A 9806-nucleotide genomic window follows, 5' to 3' on the forward strand; every position below is an offset into this window, starting at 1 on the left:
TACAATGGAAGAAATCTGTATCTATCATGAGATTTGAACCACCTCCTAAAACAACACCTCAATGATGGATAATGTTGTAGTGGAACAATGTTGAAAGTGTTCAATACGCTCTCCCAAAGAACTTTCGCATAAGGGTAGTGCAAAAATAAATGAACATTATCTTTAGCACTATTTTTGCAGAGATGGCTGATCCATGGTCCAGAGTACCCTCTACGATATAGGTTGTTCCAGGTTAATAATCGATCCATGATAGCTAACCAGCAGAAACATTTGATTTTATTAGGAATGTTCCCTTTCCATATGCAGGAAATTCGTGCCCCTTCTCTCTCCATTTTATTCCATTGTATATGTCTTTTACTAGTGGGTGCCCCTTTTTGAGGCAAACCCCCCAAGTCATTTGGTTCTTCATTACGGGAGATACCTACATTTCTTAGGTTAACAATATATACTTCCCATTCGCAAACATCCACCCCAGGCATCTGAATATCCCCAACACAAGTCCATGATTGTCAGTCAATACAATGGTCATCATGTAAGAAAATCTATTTAAGAAAGATAATCTCTTTATTATGCAGGAAATTAAGGATACGGTAAGATAATGAGTGGTTTCCCACCATACCTTTTATAGTGTCCAATCCAATATTGATCTTGGATCCATCCCCTACCTCCCAATGAGAAAACCCCATGAGCCCATATTTATCTTGGATCCATCCCCTACCTCCCAACGAACAAACCCATGAGCTACTTTTCTAAATATATGATGAAACAATTTTCCTCTTAGCCCCTCCAGAAATTGATGATGTGAAAAATTGCCCATACATATACTTATCTTCGATGACATGGAACCATATTCCAGTTCCTGTTGCTGCCCTCCACATATTCTTAATGATCAGTGTTATGTTAAAGGCATAAGGATCAATAATACCCCCAGCTATGTCCAGCTTTCTAATACTCCCGATGACCAAAATCGTTGCATAGACCTCAGACTCTGACGATGAGTCTCCACATTGCAGACGAAGCAATGTTCTTGACTTCCTGTGGATTGACAAAATCCAAAAGACACTGTCCCAGGATCCTCAAAATTGGATACACAAATACCTCAAGGAAGGGAATTCTCGCACCTTTTGCACCTCAATCATCCATTCGCCCCTCTAATGAGGAGAAGCCATGATCATGATGATTCCTTACAGGGATTCCATTAGCAAAATCACTATCTTCATGGATATTGAATTTTCCTGTTTCATTAATTAGGGCTCCGTCGGTAATAGACGTCCTAAACTTATTATAATTCTTTGTAATTTCTTCATCTTCCCCATCCTAGAAATTAAAATCCAATAAGCCTGCTTGCGGCTGATAACAGACCCGATTATCAAATCTGCGAGCACAGTCACACTTCCGGTCGATCGAGCCTTCAAAAAAGTGGCAAATGTGGACCTTGGCCCAACAGTGACAGTGGAAATATTCATGTAGAAGAGATCGAGGGCGAAGCTGACAATGGAAGCCCTCTTGGTGGATTTGACGACATCCTGAGTCTCCAGGGGTGGGGAGAACTGCCTGCCAAAAACTAGAGCACATAAATCATGTTGGAGCAGATTGCCAGGGGCATGAAATCAAAAGTTACTAATGTTTAGATAAGCATATTATAACAACCCGCTTAGCTGTTTCCCTTCGAAACCTAGATTCTCCAAAGCGCTTAGCTTGTTACGCAGATAGGCGTCTCTCCTATTGGAGTTGGGCACTTTAATGATTTTATTAATAAAAAAAATTGATCAGATGGTTTGAATTTAAAGATGCCAGTATATTCTTGTCATTGCCATAATATCAATGGATTGAATTCACATGGCTAACTTCCGTGCATATCTAAATTGCATGATTAAACCTTGTTTAAATTAATTTTTTACAAAGCTCCATTAAAAATTTACTATGCCATTTGTTAATTGACACCTATCAGGGTTAACCATAATGGGAAGACTACAAAATGTAACACACACCTTACACATACACTTGTCATAGTAGTGGAAAGGTGTATTTCCGAATAAGATGATCATCTATTTCAAACCATTGGTAACGTGTGTCCAATTCTAAATAACAGGTGTTGGTAAGTTAAAAACTAACTTGGGAAGATAAAGGGTGTTTTCTCTTAACAACATGTTTAACACTTCTTTAAATTTCCTTGTAAAATAACCTATTATACATTTAGTTAGAAAGGAGAAATTTTCCTTAATCTCTTTCTTATTAAGCTAGAAAACATATGTTATCATTTAATCTTTAATTTTTTCCCAGCAATAAACTTTGTGAATGTAACTATATTCACATTCTTTTAGGATGAAAATTTACAATGCCAATTAATTTGTATTTTTTTTTAAGAAGGATTATTCCCTATGCATGAGTTTTTTGGCATTCACTCATTTTATGAATCTCCTTATTTCAATTGACATTTAATAATTTATTTTCTGTTGACTTATATTTTTCATTGTACCAACTATTACAAGCTATCTTATTGTATATTTTTGTACCTATCTTGAAAGCATTCTTTCTTTATCCACACATAGGTAAATTTCACTATTTTCATTATTTACACATAGGTAAATTTCACTATTTTCTCATAATTTACTTTATAATAAAATGATTTGTAGCATATAAATTATGTAATTATAAAATTACTTCAAATATAATATAAAATATAATTAGATATTGAGATAAACTACTGATGAAATATTGTGAATATGTAGATATTGGAATAAAATAATGAAGGAATGTGTTGAATATGTGTATGTAGATATTGATATATAATGAGATGTCAATATATAATAATTTAATGATTATGAAGTTTTTAAGTTGTTAGAAAATTTAATTTAAAGGAAGGACAAATTAATTTTTTAAATTAATTTTTGAGTTTATGGATGAACTAATATATTAATAAATAATGATAAATATCTTCCTTTCCTTCTCTATTTGATTATGGAATTAATAATTGGTTGCTAATTAATTGATTTTCCTTAGATATTCCCCTTTAATGTAATTAGTCTACAATGTGCTATTGAAAAAAGGTCATAGAAGATTCTCTATTATGTCATTTTTTAATTCTTCATTTTATACTTCAAAACTCCTTTATATTATTTGATTAAATAATTCTTCTCTCTCTCTCTCTCTCTCTCTCTCTCTCTCTCTCTCTATATATATATATGGGCAGATTAAACAATTTATGTTATTCAATAAACTTTATTTACTTGGATGATAATTGCTTTTATACTTTAGTTTATTTTCTTTACAACCTTAACTAAAATGAGAATTTTGGTGATTTTAGTTTTGTTTTGTTAGTTTGACAACGAATTAGTAACTTTAGGTAAAATGTAAATAGACAGTTGTATACCGAATAATTAGTTATGTAACGATAGTTGGTGATATAAAACTATCAAATGCCCATGAAATGAAATGTGGAGAATCATTGTTAAATAAAAGTTCCAATCAATTCAGTTTTGTGTCTTGGCTATTCAGTTGTGCTTTCTTGCTTTCTTCATTATTTCGGTTTCTGTTCAACAATTGGTATTGGAGCCTAACAAGGCCGAGCGATTGGGCGTGAAGGCGTGATGTTGTTTTTCTGTCCGCGTGAGAAGCCGTGAGAACCTGCACTGTAAGAACCGGCGTGACCTGCGCTGAGAAGAAAAACGATCGCTGAGAAAAAAAACGATTTGCTGCGTGAAGCGAAGACCCACCTGCGCTGAGAAGAGACCAGAGATTTGCTGTGTGAAGCGAAGACCCACCTGCGCCTGCGCTGAGAAGAGACCAGACCTGCGTGAAGGCGAAGACCCACCTGCTGCGTGAAGGCGGCGTGAGTCCAAGACAGACCTGCGTGTTTGAAGGGCTGTGTGCTCTGCGTGAAACCCAAAGGCGTGTAGACTTGCAACCAGACCTGTGTGTTTGAAGGGCTGTGTGCAGCTGTGTGCTCTGCGTGAAACCCTGCGAGAAGAGCCAGGTTCGATGTTTTCGTGGAGCGGACGTTGAGATCCGTGGTGCGAGTTGAGAACTCCTGCTACGTTTGCAGTGTTTTGAATGTACCCACGTTTTTCAGCATTCGATTGCGGTGAGGTGGACACCTGAGGAGTTTGGTCCAGTGTTGTGCGGCAGAGTGAATTGTTATCTGTGTGTTGGAGCATAAAGGGTGCTACTGCGTGGTGTGAGAAGGCAGAACGTGAATCAAGTGTTGCGTGTCCTGCGTATGAAAATCCTTCTTCGTCTGTGTGAAAAGTGACCAGTCTGCACTGCCCTGTGCCATTGCTGCATGGAGAAGCCCATCCACCTGCGTGTGAAGGAGCAAAGGATGTCCCTGTGAGAAGAGCAACACTGCTTCGGTGGAGGAGCCTGCTTGCTGCCAGAGGCTTGGCGTGTGGAACCGGGTAATTTTTTATTTCTAGAATTTTTCTCAGAAATTTGAATTTGGAGGAAAGCAACTCAAAGAAATCCAAGAATTATTTTTCTTTTCCAGAAATTTGTGAAAAACAAAGGGTGAAAGGAAACAAAGGATTTGAATTTTTTTTTAAAAACTGTTGAATTGGGGAATTATTTTTTTTTTACAAAATTATATATAGAAAGACTGAAACCCTAGGAAGGAGGAAAAATGGCCAAGATGTCGAATGCCAAATTCGAGGTGGAGAAATTCACCGGAAAGAGCAATTTTGCTCTTTGGAAACTGAAGGTTAAGGATCTGCTTGTGCAACAAGGGTTGCACAAGGCATTGGATGGGGCAACTAAGAAACCTGCAACCATGACTACTTCAGACTGGGAGGACTTGGATGCCCGAGCTCTCAGTACCATCCGGTTATGCCTAGCGGATGAAGTTCTCTTCAACATTGTTGAAGAGACTACGGCGTCAGGATTGTGGGAAAAACTTGAAAACCTCTATATGAAAAAATCATTAACCAACAGAATTTATCTGAAACGACAGTTATACAGTCTTCGAATGAAAGAAGGTTCAAGCGTTGCAGAACATTTGAATGTTTTTAATACACTAATTTGTCAATTAACAGATATGGAAGTCAAAATACAGGAAGAAGATAAAGCCATAACCTTGCTGTGTTCTCTGCCTGAATCATGGGATCACTTCGTAACTTCAATCAGCTTCAGCTCTGCTGATTCTTTGAAGTTTGAATCAGTCGTGGGAGCTCTTCTGTCTGAAGAAGTACGAAGGAAATCCAGCACTAAAACAGCTACATTAGAAGCCATGGTCGCTAGAGGACGCTCAAAGGAAAGAGGAGAAAAACCAAGGGGGTCTTCCAGGTCGAAATCGAAGGGCAAGAAGTGTAAGGCAAAATGTTGGAACTGCGGTAAAGTTGGACACTTGAAGAAGGACTGTTGGAAATGGAAGGAATCCGAAAACCCGAAGAACGAAGCGAATCAGGTCGATTCAGGTATGATAGACGAAGTTTTATCTGCTGAAGAATTATGTATGATAGATGAAACTTCACCTAAATGTAATGTCTCTCAGAGTTTTGATAGCTGGCTGTTAGACTCTGGTGCTTCGCATCACATGTGCCCACATAGAAATTGGTTTACCTCATATGAAAATGTAAACGGTAGTTCTGTGTTTATGGGTAACAATGTGTCATGTCGGACTGTTGGGATGGGAGATATCAGGATTAAGATGTATGATAACACAGTTAGGACATTAACTAGTGTTAGACATGTACCTAATTTGAAGAAAAATTTAATCTCTTTGGGAGTGTTGGATTTAGATGGTTATAAGTTTACAGGTCAGGATGGCGTCTTGAAAGTCTTTAAAGGAGCCCTTGTGGTTATGAAGGCAGAAAAGGTCAGAAATCTTTACAGGTTAAAACGAAGTACTCAGGTCAGTGAAGCAGTGGTTGCATCAGAAAAGGAAGAAGCAGGTACTCGTCTGTGGCATCAGCGTTTCGGTCATATGAGCGAGAAATGTCTTCATATACTGATGAAACGTAAATCTCTTCCAGATCTGAAATCCTTGAATTTAGATTTTTGTAAACATTGTGTGTATGGAAAACAGTGTAAACAGAGATTTAAAGTTGGAAATCATAATAGTAAAGATGTTTTAGACTACATTCATTCTGATCTGTGGGGGCCTTCCCCTGTTGTGTCATATGGAGGTGCATTGTAGTATTTTTTAATGTTCATTGATGATTACTCCCGTAGAGTTTGGGTCTATATGCTAAAAAGGAAAGCTGATGTATTAAATGTCTTTAAACAATTTAAAGTAATGGTAGAGAAAAGAACAGACAAATCTATTAAATGTCTAAGAACTGACAATGGTGGTGAGTTCACTTCTGTTGAATTTGAACAATACTGTAAGGATGAGGGCATTGTTAGACACAAAATTGTTGTTTATACTCCTCAGCAAAATGGTGTTGCTGAGCATATGAATTAGACTCTTATGGAAAGAGCCAGAAGCATGATCAGCAATGCTAACTTGCAAAAAGAGTTGTGGGCAGAAGCAGTATCTACTGCTTGTTATTTAGTTAACAGATCACTTTCAGTAGCAATTGATTGTAAAATTCCTGAAGAAGTTTGGACAGGTCAGTCTTGTGACTATTCTCATTTGAGGATATTTGGCTGTGATGCTTATTCTCTTATTCCGAAAAATCAGCGTTCAAAATTAGATCCAAAGTCGAAATGTTATGTCTTTGTTGGGTATGACTATGCAGTGAAAGGATATAGGTTGTGGGATCCTACATTGCGGAAGATAGTCATTAGTAGAGATGTAACATTTGATGAATCCTCTTTGTTAAAATCAAATGTTGAAAGAATTGAACAAGAACAGGTATCGCCGAGTCAACGAGTTCAGTTGGAGGCTAGACCTTTCGGTGACAGTCGAAAGGAAGGAGAGACTTCTGGAGAAAAAAATGTTGAAGACACAAAGGAAGCCGTTGAAGCTTCTGAACCAGTGCAAGTTTCTGAACCAGTTCAGCAACTAGTCGCTCTGAGAAGGTCTACAAGGGAAAGGAAAACTCCCAAAAGGTATGAAGATTCTGCTTCATCTTTTGCTTTGATTACTGAAGATGGGGAACCTTCTTGTTATCAGGAAGCAGTAGATGATACTGATAGCGAGAAATGGAAAATGGCTATGGAAGAAGAAATGGACTCCTTAGCCAAGAACAATACCTGGGATCTTGTAGAGCTTCCTGAAGGGAGAAGTGTTGTTGGATGTAAATGGGTCTTCAAGCTGAAACGGAAAATTGATGGTAGTATTGAAAGGTATAAGGCGCGACTGGTAGCAAAAGGGTATTCTCAGGTTGAAGGTATAGACTTTCATGAGATTTTTTCTCCAGTTGTAAAACTTGTTTCTATACGTACTGTGTTGGCACTAACTGCATTGCTTAATCTTGAGTTAGAACAGTTAGATGTTAAAACAGCTTTTCTACATGGTGATTTGAACAAAGAGATATATATGGAACAACCAGAAGGTTTTGTACGAGGTCGCAGCAGAAGATTAGTTTGCAAGCTCAGGAAATCATTGTATGGTCTGAGGCATTCTCCCAGACAATGGTACAAGAAGTTTGATTCCTTCATGGTGAGCCAGAACTTTATAAGAAGTGAGTATGATCATTGTGTGTACTTCAAAAGTTTCAATGGCATATTCATTATCTTAGCTTTGTATGTTGACGATATGCTTATTGCAAGCAAAAGCATGGAAGAGATAAACAGGTTAAAGGCTCAACTCTCTAGGACGTTTGATATGAAGGATCTTGGAGCAGCAAAACATATCTTGGGCATGGAGATACACAGAGACAGGAAAAATGGTAAGCTTTGGTTGTCACAACAGAAGTATGTAGAGAAGGTACTTGAAAAGTTCTCTATGAATAATGTGAAACCTGTTAATATTCCTTTAGCTTCCCATTTTAAGCTTTCTTCGGTTTTGAGTCCTAGAGCTGATGAAGAAAAGCAGTATATGTCTCATGTACCATATGCAAACGCTGTAGGCAACTTAATGTATGCGATGGTATCTACAAGACTTGACATTTCACATGCAGTTGGAGTTGTCAGCAGGTTCATGGCAAATCCAGGTAAAGAACATTGGCAAGCAGTGAAATGGGTGCTTCGATATCTAAGAGGCACAAGTGACCATTGCATCGTCTTTAACGGTAGTGAAGGATTAGTCTGCGGATATGTAGATGCTGACTATGCAGGTGATTTGGACAAAAGAAGATCTACTACAGGTTATGTCTTTACTCTTGCAGGTGGAGCAATTAGTTGGATGTCAAAGCTTCAAGAAATAGTTGCATTGTCCACTACCGAAGCCGAATATATTGCTGCTTCAGATGCTAGTAAAGAAGCAATCTAGTTAAAGGGTTTGCTCGATGAAATTGAAAGAACGCAGGAGAAAGTGAATGTACTTTGTGACAGTCAAAGTGCTATTCACTTAGCTACAAACCCTGCCTATCACAGCAGAACCAAGCACATTGATGTAAGGTATCATTTTCTGAGACATGTGATCGATGGCGGAAAAATAGCTCTTAAAAAGGTCCATACACGAGAAAATTGTGCAGACATATTCACAAATCCAGTTACCGTAGGGAAGCTGCGGTGGCGTTTAGCTTCTCTTGGCTTGCAGGAAAGATGATGAATGGGAAAATTGTTGTCAAGGTGGAGTTTGTTAGTTTGACAACGAATTAGTAACTTTAGGTAAAATGTAAATAGACAGTTCTATACCGAATAATTAGTTATGTAACGATAGTTGGTGATATAAAACTATCAAATGCCCATGAAATGAAATGTGGAGAATCATTGTTAAATAAAAGTTCCAATCAATTCAGTTTTGTGATTCAGTTTCGTGTCTTGGTTATTCAATTGTGCTTTCTTGCGTTCTTCATTATTTCGGTTTCTGTTCAACATGTTTTGTTGTTGCTTCCTACATGAATATACACTACCCCTCCAACTAATTGCACCTTCATAACACTTTTCTTTTTTTAATTTAGGGTAAGATTAAATGAAAACAAAAGTTAAAGTTAATAGTGTGTATATTTTTAATTATTTAAAAAAATTCAGGGATAAGAGGGATAGTGTGTATATTATTAATTATTTAAAAATTTTGAGTGATAAGAGGGATAGTGATAATGATAGTCATAGTGATAGTGATAAAGATTTTTCTACCATTTTAAAATTTAGATATGAAAGTATAGTATATGTTTTTTTTTTTTAATTATCTTGCAATAAGATCATCATCTGTTTCAAACCATTGGTGACCTGTCCAATTCAAAATAACAGTTGTCTGTGGTTTCATTAAATTGTACATCAATTTCACCCTTTCGTGCTGTTAATAATAACTCCAAAGAACAGGTGTCTCTATAACTCCAAAAAACAGGTGTCCATCAATTTCACCATTCCAACAATCGTTCTAGTAATTCGCAATGGAAATAATAACTCCAAAAAATAGGTGTCCATCAATTTCACCATTCATGCTCTTAATAATAACTCTGCGACTCCATCTCTGATTGTAACGTGGAGGAATAATAGAATAACTCTCCCACTCCATGCCCAATTGTAACCTTGAGCAATAATAGAATAACACCACCACTCCATCTTGAGCGTTTCAAATTGTCATTAAATATTTATTGTACTTATTATTCATTACCATTCCATCTATTATAATCAAAGGCTCTGTGGATGCATGCATTTCTTTGTTAGTGCTTAGGTTGTTGGAATTGTTGAAGGATTACTGGAAAGGATTACTCTAAAGATTTGAAGGGCTTCTCTCGACTTCTATCTTCTAAAAAAGGTGAAAAATCTTTCATAGCCTTCCTTTTCTCTACCTAATATTTTTTCAGGTTTCCCTCAAG

Source organism: Pinus tabuliformis, chromosome 5_2 (assembly GCF_031772625.1).
Source record: "Pinus tabuliformis cultivar Carrire ecotype Pingquan chromosome 5_2, CPIR1, whole genome shotgun sequence".
Lineage (NCBI taxonomy): Eukaryota > Viridiplantae > Streptophyta > Pinopsida > Pinales > Pinaceae > Pinus > Pinus tabuliformis.